This window comes from Saimiri boliviensis, chromosome 18, assembly GCF_048565385.1.
Source record: "Saimiri boliviensis isolate mSaiBol1 chromosome 18, mSaiBol1.pri, whole genome shotgun sequence".
Lineage (NCBI taxonomy): Eukaryota > Metazoa > Chordata > Mammalia > Primates > Cebidae > Saimiri > Saimiri boliviensis.
Genome location: NC_133466.1, coordinates 10460001 through 10475006, shown reverse-complemented (window position 1 = coordinate 10475006; position 15006 = coordinate 10460001).

Sequence of the window (15006 nt, the reverse complement as noted above, 5' to 3'; positions counted from 1 at the left end):
TCCCTCAACAGTTCACTCCCTAGCTGATTGTTAAAAGACCCTGGCACTTCCCTCCCCTCTTTCTTGCTTCCTCTCTCACCATGTGACTTGCATAAGCCTACTTTTCTTCACATTCCCCAATGAGTGGAAGCTTCCTGAAGCTTTTATCAGAAGCAGATGTTGATGTCATGCTTCTTGTACAGCCTGCAGAACTGTAAACCAAATAAACTTATTTTCCTTATAAATTACGCAGCTTCCATAAGTATTCACAGAGAACTTTGTGTGCTCAGTGCTCTTCCAGATGCTAGAGATACAGCAGAAAACAAGATAAGTCCAACTTAACAGAGCTTACATTCCAGAGTGCCAAGCATCCTGACAACATAAAAGTCAACACATTAATGAACAAAAGGACTGATGACAGGGCTGTCATTCTATTAATTTTAGAAAGACTTATTGAACTTCTGTGTAAGGGTCAGACACTCTTCTGGGTCCTGGGCATAGAGAAAAAAATGGAACAAAGATCCCTTCCAACATGGAACACACAGATTAAATTTTTAAAAGGCTGGACAGTGGTAGAGAGTTACTTGGTATAGGAGCTACTTTTATTAGTATGGCCAGCTAAGGGCTTCCCTGGGAGACACTGTTTGTGTTCAAGTCTGAATGATAAAATCAGCAATGCAAAGAGCTTGCATTGAGAGGGTAGAATATTCCAAGATAGGGAAAAATGACAATCTTCGTGTATACTATACAGGAAACGTGGCAGTTCTGGGACTGCTAGCAGGACAAAAGCCTGCTTGCAATGTTGGTTCTGGTTGACATCTGAAAATTTGGATTTCAGTAGTGTTTCCACCAGTAGAGAGTGCTTTAATTAATTGATAAGGTTTAACTAATTGATAAGGCTTGTTTACTGTACCTGGAGTGTTTTTAAACACAACGTGACTTACGCTGAACACCTGCTTTTCTTTGGAGAGCCTGGAACATTGGTGTGTGTTAGGAAAAGAGTGTCTATGTGATGAGCCCCAAATACAAACTCTGGATACTGAATCTCTAACAAGCTTCCCTGGTAGACAACATGTATCATAATTCGACGCTGAAGGAATTAAGCATGTCCTGTATGACTGCACTGGGGGAGAGGACTCTTAGAAGCTTGTTTCTTGTTTCCTATGGACTTGAACTCATGCACCTTTTCACTTTGTTGACCTCCTTTGGTATCTTTTTACTATAATTCATTGTACCTGTGAATATGACTATGCGCTGAATCCTGTAAGCCTTTCTAGTGAGTCATGAATCTGAGGATGGTTGTGGAGACCTCTAACACATCATGCATACTTATTTCATGTAATTCATGTCATTTATTTAAAGAAAGGGGTTAGTATGAACAAAAGAGCTGGGTTTAATGCTAAAGACAGATTAAAACAAGGGGTGTGTTTTGCAGGAAAGACCAGCTTAAGAGTATCAACACCAATAAGTCTGCATGGCAATGAAACCTTCAGCAGGTTTCATTAAACTGCTTCAACTCTTCTTTGGTATTTTTGTGGTTTTCTCATCATACCCTTCTTTATAAGTAACCCCAAGACTTTAGGCAGTTAAATTATTCCTGGATATTAGCCTAAGCCTTTATCTTCCTAAAATGGTCCCTTCCATGTTTATGACCATTACTATTCACTAAACACAAATTAACTGTTTCTGAGACTCCTCAAGATTACATTACTCCATCTTTCAATAAATAGCTATTGAGTACAGAGATTTTATTGTAACCCTAAGGACCATGGTAGTCACTGGTGATTCAAAGATGACTAAGTCAATTCCATCTCTATTCTCAAGGAACTTGCTCAAGGGAAGAAAAGTGCCAAGGAAAAGCAGGCAAAAGGGCTTTGTTTGGATTTCAGTTTTGTAATTGCATATAAGTTTTCAGAGCCTTCTGGCCATCCTATGCCACAGCCATGCTCCAAACAGGTGAACATAGAAAACTGTAGGTGAGTCAGCACATGGAAAATGCTGGGGATTCCTGAAATAGTACTGAGTCATTAATCACTGATATCCTGGCTCAGTCCACTAAGCAACTGGGAGTGAATAAGCAAAGAAAGTGAACTAATGGTTAGAAGATGGAAATACCCCTGGGGACATTTGTTGAGTCAGTATAAGAATGTGGAAAACTTCAACAGTCATAGATTCAAATGGAATGAAATAAGAGAAGAACATTCCCCAACAGCTTGATCTCTCACCAAAAACTGCTGGCAAGCACCACTCTTCTGGATTCTCTACTTTGGGATTTGGAGGAAGGAAGGAAAAAGAGGAATAAAATGTTGTTCTGATCACAGTGGATTCCAAATTTATGTGATGTGACAATATATAGCACACTAACACATAACCAGTGTTTGATGTGTGATGCTGAGTTGACTTACGAAGGTAAATTATAACATAAAGGAAAAAAACAACATAAAAGAAAACAATCTGGAGAAACTGATGGGAGGAATGTAGGCTTTGGAAGGGGTAAATTAATTAACTCAAAAATAAGGTAGTTTAAAATAAAATACAAATGGGGATTCATATGTATGAGTAGTTTCAAAATATTGAGTCTTGCCAAAGTTAACTTGAGAGAAAAGTCGAAGTGACACTAGATGTTGATATGTTTGGTTTAGTGGAACTTCCCACTAAATTTGGAGCTTCTCAAATATTATAAAGTGAATTTCTGAGAACAATAGCCAGTTGTTTCATTGATTTTTCACTGCAAAATCAAGGATGTGGGTTTTTTTTCTTAAGAAACAAATACAGCTCTCACTTACATGTAAAAAACATATTTAAGAACATAGTAAACTTTTAAAAGCACAGCTTAAAGAAAAAGAACCACTGCCAACAAAACACTTTTTTCAAAACATTAATGTATGAATATAAATTATACAAATGTTGAATTGGTTTAAAGTTGTTTGTACATTTCAGCTAAAGACATAAATATAGAAAACTGACCAAGTCATCTCACATATCTCAGTGACCTTCATGTTCAGCATAGCACTTTCCCATTTGTTTCTCCTTTCTTCACTTAAGAATTTATTCCTACGCATCTCTTTTAGCACATGTACACATTTCGGCATCCCTGTTGTGAAGAGGGAGGTTCCAACACCCCCAAGACTCTGAAACTAACAATCATTGACTATATTTTCCTATTCAGTATTGTGCTAAGCAATTGATGGTCTTATGACATTTAATTCACAAATGCAATGCACAATGAGTGTGCTTATTCTCGTGTTACAGTAAAGACTGAAATGTCCATGCTCTATTTTGCTCTAAACAACAGTTAGGCTCTGAGAAGCTTTACCCACTGGTAATGCCACATGCAGGGCCTGTCCTATCAGCGTTTGCCAGTCCAGTCCAGGGCGGGCTGCCAGGCCTACCATTGCTTAGGGCCATTGGACCCAGTGTTTGGAAGATCACTGAAGGACACTTCATCTAGCCACACCAAATGCATGGCCTTGAGGGATACCACCCCTCTTCAAACACTGGAAGCAACTCAGCAACCTAACCAGCAAGTTCGTACAAACCAGGTCTGGGTGATGATAGCTTGTCCATGGGTTTACTTATGAAAGCTGCTCAGTAAATTTAGTGTAGCTGGGTAGTCATGCAGGTTTGGTGACTCCTCAATGCCACATCTGCCCCCGAGGGAGTTCCAAGAATTCTGATGGAAACTCATTGTGCACGTTCTGTCACCCAGGCTGGAGTGCAGCGATACAATCAAAGCTCACTGCAGCCTCACTTCCTAGGTTCAAGCAATCTGCCTGCCTCAACCTCCTGAGTAGCTGGGGCTATAGGTGCATGCCACTATGACCTATATAGATGCCTAGGGACAGAATTCAGTACTCAAAGCTGAGAAGACAACCTTTGTGCTTGCACAGGATTCCCCATTAAAGCAAATAACAATAATGTAAAGCAAAATGCTGTCTTTCAAGAAGTTATTTGTTCTTCACAGATTTTTTTTTTCAATGAATCCTTCCCATCTCTGTCACATAAGATACTTCTCAAGTCTCATCACCTTTCTTAGGCCACAGGTAGCTATAGACTGAATAATTAACAAGATTCTACTGGACCATTTCTTTCCTTACATTTTCAATCAGTCACTAGCTATTGAGCAGCTATGATATCTTTTATCCTCCTTGGAATAAAAGCATTGTTTTTTAAAAGTTTTCTTGGCTTCATTGACTCATGTTCCCATCCTTTATCAGTGAATAACACTTCTTTGCTCAAGCCAGATACACGAGGGAATCCTACCTTCCTACTCTCTCTATGTCCTCTCCAATCTGCCATCCAGTTCTGCCAGCTGTCCCCTCAGGTCTCTCACTCTCTGGATCCAGCCCTCACCCAGCTAGCTCAAATTACTGAAAGAACTCCATGACAGTCCACCATGAAAAATGCCTCTAGAACAGGAAATTATGACCACACCTTCCCTTGCTTAGGATTCTTCAAGTTTCTTCTGACCAAAGGATAAGCTCACCTTTCTTGCCTGCTAGAGGAGGCTATACAGTCATTTATTCATTCCAACCTGTTTTTATTGAGCACTTGTGGTGTTCCAGGCATTGATCTAGGTGCTGAGAAAACAACAGTGAACAGAATCCCTGTTCTGGTAGAGCTTCCATTCTACTGAGAGAAGAAAGATAATAAACAAAATAACTCATGCATGTGTGTGTGTTTGTATGACATGCACACACATGTATATGTATATATGTATATTTATATTTAGAAGGTGACTTGTATAGACGGTGACAAAGAAAAACAAAGCAGGGCAGGATTCTAGGGAATGCTGGAGGAGGGGTTCATTTTAAAAAGGATAGTCAGGAAAGGAATCAGTGAGAAAGTGGCATTTTGACAAAGATGTAAGTTAGTCCCTGCTTATTTCTATGACATCGTTTTTCACCACCTCTCTGCCTTGCATGTTCTATTTCTCAAGACTGAACTCTTAGCTATCTCCAAATCTACCAGTCCTGCCAGCCTTCACGCCCCTGGACACATGGTTGATTGGCAGGTTGCCTGTTCTCCACAAAAGTGGACTTTTAGTTGACTTTTTTGTCTCTGCCCCTCCCCTTCTCCTGGGACTATCCAGGCAGGCTCAGGACCCCTCCCTCTGGGGCGACTTTGCCTGGAACAAACCTGCTAGAGTGACTATCAACTCATATCATAGTTCCTCTCTTTCCCTCTCTAAATACCTATATGCAGATATAGACATGTCCATACATAACACATAACACATCATATTCACTGAGTTCTCACTGGGGTAAGTACATTTTAAAAATACATGTGTACATGTTCCATATTCTTCATTATTTTTTGTAACAACTAATAAGGTGGAATTATCCCCAATTTTACTTACCCAATCCCTTTCCACTAATGGAGCTGAGCTCAAGCTGAAAGTTATCTAACCCCAACAGCCTTGGTCTGCCCACAATGTCCACAGCTTTCTCCCCAGAGCCTAAGCTCCCTTAGGGTACATTCTACAGCTTTGAGTTTTTGTGTCTTGCACCTAGCACAGTGTTTACTACAGAGTAATTGCTCTCTAAATATTTATCAAACAAATACATTTTAATATCACTCATTCTTTCATTCACTATTCATGATGTGCAAAATTTCTATGTCTAGCCCCCTAAGTGTGTCGCCATAGGTCCAGTCTTGCAATAGCAATAATAGCAACATTTTCTTAGTGCTTATCATGTACCAGGTACTGTTATAAGTACAAATACTAACTTTTTTGATCCTCACAACCCAATGAGGTAGCTGCCACTTTTTTCTCCATTTTACAGGTAGAGAAACAGAGGCTTCAAGTGGTTAATTTTTGAAGCTCACAGAGCTAGTAGGTGACAGAATTGGAGTTTGAACCCAGGTGGCTTGGCTCTAGAGAGCCTCTGCTCTCCAAGACTGTATCACACTGCCTTCTTCAACCCTTCAGATTCAGTTTCCAGGCCCAGTGAAAGATGTTCAGTGATGAGTATGAACTGTTTCCTACCACTAAAAAGAGACATAATCAGGGCCTGGTGCGGTGGCTTATGCCTGTAATCCTAGCACTTTGGGAGACCGAGGCGGGCGGATCACCTGAGGTCAGGAGTTTGAGACCAGGCTGACCAACATGGAGAAACCCTGCCTCTACTAAAAATACAAAAAATTAGCCAGGCACGGTGGTGCATGCCTATAATCCCAGATACTCAGGAGGCTGAGGCAGGAAAATGGCTTGAACCCAGGAGGCCGAGGTTGCAGTGAGCCGAAATCACAACATTGTATTCCAGCCAGGGTGACAAGAGTGAAACTCTGTCTTAGGGAGGGAAAAAAAAAAAAAAAAGACACATAATCAGGAATTTACTTTGTATTGCTGTAGTAGAGAAAAGCAACCTCTTAAATCCAGTTTTCTTAGTGACTAAGCAAATAAAATATCCAGGGGAAATTTGGCAACATCCTTGTAACCTACTGAAGGCAAAGGGTAATAAAAACATAAAAAGAAAAGTATCCAAAAGGAAAGTAGATAACTATGTGTTTGACAAAAACAAAAATAAAGAAGTTTTTGTTGTTGTTTTCAGAGCAAGAAAATATTGGGAAACAGCAATTGAAAGAGGATTGATGTTGGCATAAAGGGATAAACATTCTGGATCTCAAAGCAAATTTGCTTTTTAATCCAAAGTCAAGAAAGTCCATAAACCTACCCTAGAATCAAGAAGGAATCAATGAAATTATGCCAGAATTCTTAGATCCAAAGAAGGTCATTTTCAGTAAGTGGCTGCTTGCAGGCTTAAATGAAATGTGATGAATTTTGAAGGAAAGTGTGATCAGGAAATCAAAGCATGCTTCTGACACTGCCTGTCACTCCGCACTCCCCACAAACACCCTCTCCACAAAAAGAAAAGGAATAATGTTTTCCACTGCTTCATCAAGGGGACAAAGTCCTTTGTGACTTCTTTGCCTTTGAATACTATTAATCTTTTGTTGTTGTTGTTGTTTCTTTAGAGTACTATTAATCTTATAAAATTGCCTCTGACCACAGGGTGGATTTCAGCATTAAACTACCAACGCTTTATAGAGAATCGTGAGAAACACTCAGGGAAGAGGTAGTTCTACTCAAGGGTCATCTTTTTTCCTTGCCACTTTTTTTTTTTTCTTTATCAGCATTTGAAAGAAAACCAGATATTTTCTTTCCTAAAAGTTGATGACTTCAGGTGGGGAGTAAGCATCTGTGGCAGATGGACTCTTGAAACACAGTGAAATATCCTGTCTTCATATAAATGTTTATGGGAGCAGGAGAACTGAAGAAGAAAAACATAGCAAAACGTTGCATGACTCACAGTCCGAATTGCTTCTAAATAAAGCATTTCTCAGAGTTTCCCATGAGGTGTTTTGAGTGATCAAGCAGCAGGGTCTCTGTGAGTAGATCAAGCACATGTTTAAAATACAAAAAGGTACATCCAACAGTCACTCAAGAGAATCATTATGTTGTTTTTGATTTTAAAGAAAACGTATATCTAAGATGAGAGTATCAGATCATGTATGCCGTGTTCTGTTCCACATGTGGCCAGAGCATCTCAGCAGTTCTTAGCTAGGCCACTTTGCAGATGATGATCAGAGGTTCAGCAGGATGTCTCATGTTGACTCACAGACTTTCCTCTAATAGAGCATCTCAAAGTGATGACAATTAAGTTTAATTTTAGATCTTGTGTGCTGGACCTGGGAATGTTTTTAAAGTGGGAGCAAGATCCATTGACTTTGGCAGTTGAGTTTTGAAAGAAAGATCATGTGTCTTAGACCACCTATATATTGTTCAGTCCCTTATACTCCAGAAAATTACGAATTTGAATTTGGAATCAATTAGAGAGAAATCTTTTGTCAGAACTACTATGCAGATGGTAGACACTCCTGCCCTTGACTCCCAGCCTCGTAGATGGAAACATGGCCATCTTTCTCCACAGTCAAGACTCTCTAACTAGAAAGTCAGAAAGTGGCTAGAGCCTTTCCAGCCAAGCTAAAGGAGTGGAAAAGTAAAGTGTAGAGGGCTTGAGTTTGTCAGGAATCATGGTTAGAACAATTCTTAGATTCTCTATGCAGCTTACTAATAACAGTCTCCTATGACCTGATAACATATTGGCAATATTACATTAGGTGACTCAACCATTTCTGGGTACTGGTATTGAGTAGCAGCACAGGAATGAAATGATTGTATCAGGGAACAATTACTACCTAGAACATGTTTAACACTCTATAGGTGCAGGGGACCTGTGATCAAATGAGCTGACTTGTTCTGGGTTGTCAGATAAAAACCAAGAATACCCAGTTAAATATGAATTTTAGATAAACATGAATACAATTTTAGCATACACATACTCCATGTAAGATTTTATCATTCATTGTTTACTTGAACATTAAACAAAATTAGTTGCTTCTCTGAAATTTCAATTTAACTGGACATCCTGTATTTTAAACGGCAACCTTCTAAGATGCACAAGCTTTTCTGAGCTACTATTTTATCAAACCACATTTTGAATTTTTCTGCAAGAACTGGGGAATCTAGAGAAAATGCTCAAACATATTTAACATTAGTAAGAAAACAGCCACTCTGGAGGGGCTTGCTTCAGTCATTGACACATACTGTAAACCTGTACCCCCAGAAAACCGACAGGAGAGAAAAGTAAAAGCAACATGATGGTTGAACGAATCCTGTTGTGACCTAACGCTTCCACCCAGACAGAATCCAAATTCCCTGCCAGTAATTTTCAGCTTCAGATTCCAGTTTCCTCATTTTTCTTTACGAGGTTTCACTGCCTCCTGTAGGGGGAAATGAGGGAAAAGAGATAAAGGAAGAAAAAAAAAGTCCAGCGATTTAATGTCCATTTGTTTTGGCATTCACTGAATTCTAGAGATGAAAACGGTCTCCTGTTTTTAATTCAGCCCATGTGCAACGAAGGTGTATGTTCGGAGATCTGGCTTTTAATAAGAACGATTAACAAGCGTTTTTGATCCCAGGAAGTCGAGAAGAGTTGCTGCTTCTAAGAATACAATAAACATTGACTAGCAGTTAGAGGGTCCATCTTTCTCTATCAGCCATTTAGCAGCCTCTACTTTGATTTGGGGCAAATGCGAGATGGGGCCAGGAGAGAGCTCCCCACACCCCCACCACCACGGGGGCAGCCGTTCTGTTCTGTTCTGTTCCAGAGCGCCTTCCTTCCTGTCCAGGGAGGCAGGCTGCTGAGGCTGTTTCTGGGCAAGAGGCCATTGCAGGGATATTTGCTTTAGATAGCTTGCAGCTGGGCTGAGTGGGTGTTTCATTCAGACTCAACACAGGCAGCTCCCACCGTCTCTACTGTTTCAGGCTAGTGCAAGCTTGGGGACTTTGGATTTATAAAGAGCTCTGTGTGCCTCTAGTCACAGTTTTAGGGGGCAAAGCTGTGATAAATGAAACTCTGGCTGCCGATCTCCTGGACACACACACACACACACAGACACACACACACACACACACACACACAGACACAGACACACACACACACCCTACACACCTTTTCCCCTGTAACCCAGAGGCTTTCAGCGCCTGGGGATTTAACTCTGGCCTAGGGTAGACATGTGAGCATCCCACATCCTCTTACTTCAGAGCTTGCCCTGAATAGGGCAACATCAAAGTTTGGAGCTTGTTGGTTTTTTATGCGGTGTAGATATTCTTATATTTGTGACATTTCCAGTTTGAGGCCATCAGCAGCCATGAAAGGAACTGTGTTGGTATTTCTGGGCAAAGCCTAAAGCTAGTTCTTTCTTGTCTTACAGACAATTGTTTTCCTGTGTGCTGGGAATGAACACATTCTGAGGATGAGGGATGGAGAATTCTACGTGGAGGGAACTCAGGAGTCTTATTTTCTTATCCCGAACTACAAATGACTGCTTAATCGGGGGCAACTATAATTACAAGAGTTCACCGAGGGAAACATGAAAACAAAGTGAACCAGAAAGATAGAAACCCAGACTTCTCAGTTCCTGTTTATACTATTTTTAATCTCCACATCTCAGTTGCTCTCTTTCTTGCTTCTTTCGCCGTGCTGGAATTCATACACACACCTGGCTTTCCACTTGCCTTGGGGACAGAGAGGAGGTGGGGCGCAAGAGAGGGAGGGCCCTGCTGCCTGCAGGTGGGGAGAGCTGGTGTTCGCAGGGCGCACGTGGGAAGAGGTAGACCCAGAGAAGCTCGGCCACGTCTAACGCAAAGGTGTTGGCAGCACATGAATGATGACTTCTCCTCTCGTCTGTCTCAGCTAGGAGATTTCCGCGTGTCCAGACAAGTGGGAAGAAGGAAAGTCGGGGAAGAGGTGACCATGTAATGTGGACAGATGTTCAGACTGACCGAGGCCTGAAGATGTCCAAACGCCTGGGCTCTCCAACCCTCCTTTCCCTCCTCTCTCTGTCTGTCTTCTCTCCCCTCCGCTTTCTTTGTCTCCTTCCTTCCACACATGTTCAGAAAGTTCCCACTACCAGCAGTCTTCGTATTAGGTTCCAACCATATCAAAGGAATCCATGCCCTCCAAAACCTTCCCAGGGGCCGACACCACCTACAAGGGATGCCTCTGCCATTCTACCATGCGGGTGCCCACACCACCACAACACACTTCAATTTTGGTAAACACTTTCTCTTCCCTATCAGAGTGAAATAATGCCTACCTTTGTGTAGATCTGCAACAGAAAGAGAGAAAACGGGATCACACTGGGAAAATCACACCTTCTGGAATAAAGAGGCAAATGTAGAAACTGGTATCTGAAAGCTTCACAGGAGAGGACCCTGGGGCATGGGCTCTCTGGGCAGCACCCAGGCCTGGGGAGGAGCAGTTTGAGTCGGTCTCCCCACAGACCCTGGGCACTGAGGGGAGGGTTGGCCTGTCTCCTTGGCCCCTGTGTGCCCAGCACCAGCACCGAACCAGCCACTGCCCAGGCCCCTGTCTGTGTTAAGGATGTGGCACGGAGAGACCTGGGAGGAGATTACCCTGGGTCTAGGTGGGTGTCCAGCTCCTTCCCAGTTACCTTCCACCCAGCACAGAGGGCGTCCTACTACTCAGTCGCTCCTCGCAGGGTCGTATTTAGCCTCCCATGGGCTCTGCCACTCACAGTGTTCCTGTCAGGAAGCAGGGTTTGTTCCCTGAGATCGCCAGTCCGGGAGTCTCTCCAGAACCCCTGGGGGTGTCCCAATGTGGCTTCGGCTGCCCTGTTCCCCCGGGCCTGGCATATCATCATGAGAAGAACTGTCACTAATTTCCATCTCAGAGAAAGGATAACACACCCCTAACTCCCTGGCAGGAGCAGACCTACCTTCCTGTCTAACATGACCCCTTCACCTGAGAGCTGGAACTTTCTGGAAACTTCCAGAGCCTTGTACAGGCTCTGGAGCCTACTAAGATGAAGAACCAGTAATAGATTTGCTCAGTTCCTGAAGCCTCAGCTGTAGAACACTCAGAAATTGTTGTGCTATGTGGGTTTAAATAATTTGAATAGACATGAATACATTTAATAAAAACAATCTGCTCTATCAAATTATTTCCATTTTTGTTCTCATTTATTTCCTTTAGCCCCAGATGATACTAAAATAAACTACTGAGATATAATCAACTTTAGATGTTACACTTTCTTGAGCCAAGCTGGTTTTGAGGACAGTGAAGAACATTTTGAAGTAGTTTTATGATTATTCACAGCACAACAGATTTTTATAAGAGGAAAAAAAAGCTTTAAAAATGCTGGCAGTGTTGGTTAGCTCCTCCAACAAAAGCACCCACAACAGTAAAGCCAACAAATTCACAGTGGGCTGAAAAGTGGTTTCTGGAACTCTTTTAAACCTTGGCTAACTTTTGGGGGCTCCCAAAGGACAGGATTACTTCATGTCAAAGCAAAAATTCTCCTGACTCTGTAAACAGCCCACGGTTCTGGGAAATATGAAAAACGTAGATCAGAAATGAAGTTGTGTTATGTTTGGAGAGGCTGTCTGTGATCATGAACCCTTTGTCCCGTGGGACCTACTCTGCTGCCCGGTCTTTGAGATCCTCCTCTTCCTCAGGATCACTGTTTCCCTCTTTACCTTCTTCCTCAGAATACCCACTGCCAAATACAAAGCGGCAATGATGAGATTACAACCGTCCCGGAAGGCTGATTAAATCTGCATGCCCTTCTGTGCTGGCTGTGCATTTTCATGGTAAACAGTTTTGTGTTTTGTAGTATATAAGAAAACTTGGCAAGTAAAAGATAAAAGTCACCGAAGACCTGATTTCCCACTAGTTTTGTAATAGAAAATCGAATTGATATTCTCTTTTGTCCTTCCTACCACACAGACGATACTCACTTCATCCTTATAGCATAGGTAAGTGTCAGTTCCCCTCTCACCAAGAGTATTTTGTGGCTCGGTGAATATCAAGTGAAGTTAAAATTTATTCTGATCCCATCGGGTAAGAAGATGTTTCACGTAACACAGTATTCCACCAGAATAAACTGAGCTGGGTTTTTTTTCCCCCATTGTAGAATTCACATTGTGAAGGTGGAGGGATGATTCACTCACAGAGTGATGCATGTGATAAAGAAAAGATTGTATCCTAGAATTTTAAACCTTATCTAAGAAATTTTCCAGACAAAGGGGTTTAGGGCTTTTGGCAGGATCCTGTACTGCCATTAGAAGCCTGAAAAGCTCAAAGAGAAGAAACTACACTATATTCCATTCCTTCCTTTGGCAACTGGGATCTTCCCTTGTTTTAAACCAAACAAACATTCACAAGGAAAACCAGCTGCTTTTACGATGAATAAACCCATTACCTCAACTCCTTTACTCAATACCATTACGGAGGTATTTTTACTTGTCAGATTTTCTGTTTCATGGAAGCTTGGATATTTTCAGTGTGCTGTCAATACAGACAAAACAGAGCTGGTTTTAGCAACAGCACCAGATGTGTCTGAGGACATGGGCCTTCCTGGACCTCCAATTCCAAGGTTGGGTGGTAAGTTACAGCTGCTGTCAAAAATAGTAACAACAGGATATGGCATCTTGACACAATGCTGCCTGGTGAAGGCTAAGCTGACGGCACAGTAGCCCGTGGAGAGGAGGCTGCATGCATGTGAAAGGGAGGGTTAGGAGCCCCTGGAGTGTAGACTCAGTCTATGCATCTAGAGCCAGCCCTGCTGTAGTTTCCACCACAACAATGAAAACCAGTGCATGTTGCTCCAGGTACTCACTCATGTTTGACCCATAGCAGTCAGTAACATTAATTGTGGGGTTGAGGGAAGCAAATGAACACTAACCAGTCTAAAACAAGAGCGAAAGGGATTTTGCAAAAGTACCGGCATCTGGGGACCCTACCTCTTCCCATATCCAGTTTACCCCTCTTTTCTGGATAATTGGGTTATCATCATGTTCAGGGTGTCAGAGGGCCAGCGTGCTCCTGGAATCAGTGGGAGACTTTTGTGACCCACAGGTCAGACAAGGCAGGTCTGTAGAGTCTAACAAGAGGGCTGTTTCTCAGTACAGCAAAGGGAGAAATCTCCACTTACAAATGAACAAGTGGGGTTTAGAGAAGTTAGACTGTCACAGAACCAGAGTTAGAAACAGTTTCAGAGCCAAGGAATCCTAAATGATCAGCAGTAGAAATGAAAGTAAAAGTTTTAAAAATTGTCTGTACACCTAGGTATGTACGACTGCTTTCTGCAGCCCTGATCCCATTCAATCTAGGCTCTCTGGGGTCTAGGCTATGAAATGAGTACAGCATCAGACTGTTTCTGGGTTGATCTTAGTTCAAACTCTTGCTAACTGAATGACCTCGAGCAAGTTTTTAAAATGCCTTGGACTTCACATTTCTCATTTATAGAGTAGAAACAATCTGTCCCTTAGAGTTTGTTCATGCACGTAACACACTTCATGATGTAATATACTTACGACAGTGTCAAACACATAGTCAACACTCAATAGATGGTAGGTATGGTTATTATAAAGCAGTCAAAATGAGCCTTATGTTTAATGGCTCCCTGTAAGAAAAGCATGAAGTCTAACATGGCTCACAGGGCGTACCTCTCTCCAGCTTTATTTAGCAACACTTTCTCGTCTGAAATCAGCACTCCAGAGATGTTGTAAATTGTTCAGTTCCTTGAAATGTGGCATTCTTTCTACTCCCAGGCCTTGGAACATGTGCTTCCTTGCTTTGGAGCATGCTATCAACACCTCCCACTCATCCTTCACCTATCAGCTTAAGTGTCGTCCTCCACTTCAGTGCTAAGCTGTGTCTCCCTGCCCCATTCCCTCTAGAGTGCCCACTCACCTGCTCAGTACTGTCCTTCTCCACGTGACTGCATGAAATCAGGAGCCATGTTTTGTTCATGTTGCTATTTCTAAATCTTGGCAGAGTTCTTATCCTACGGTAGATATTCCACCAATAATAATTGAGCGAATAAATAAATTATAAAACGATCTAAGGAACTCAAAATTACTGATGTTTTAAATCTAGGTAGCTCAATTCAGAAGTGAATAGAACTCAATAAGATAGGAATAGAAAGTGAATATATGATTCAGAAGTGAATAGGATATAATCCGGTCTGCTCTAACAAAAAAAAATTACACTTCCTATCATCCCTTGCAGGTGTGACCAGGTTTTGGAGAAGTTCTGACAAATGAAATGCAGTCTGGATGTTGCCTCTCCTCAATCTATTCTCTACAAAATCCAGACTATAAGTACCTAGTGAAACCCTAAGTCTCCACCACTTACTGTGTGCTGTGTAATAGACTGACATGCTATCTTCAATGACAGCTGAAACGCACTCTTTTTACATTCTTTTCATCTTTCTCCTCTTCGATACCTAGAATAAATATGTGATATGTGATGTCTGGAGCACTGAGGAACAGGGTACTACTTTAGTACTGGCGAAGGGCAGAACTGGGTGAAGCCTGGGTCCCTGAGTATTCTGGAAAATGTAACCCCCATACCAGCCCCTTCCTGCTTACCCTCTGAGTTCTCGTTTGCTTTACCAACTATTATTTTTATCCTCTGTAACTTGTAGTTGAGT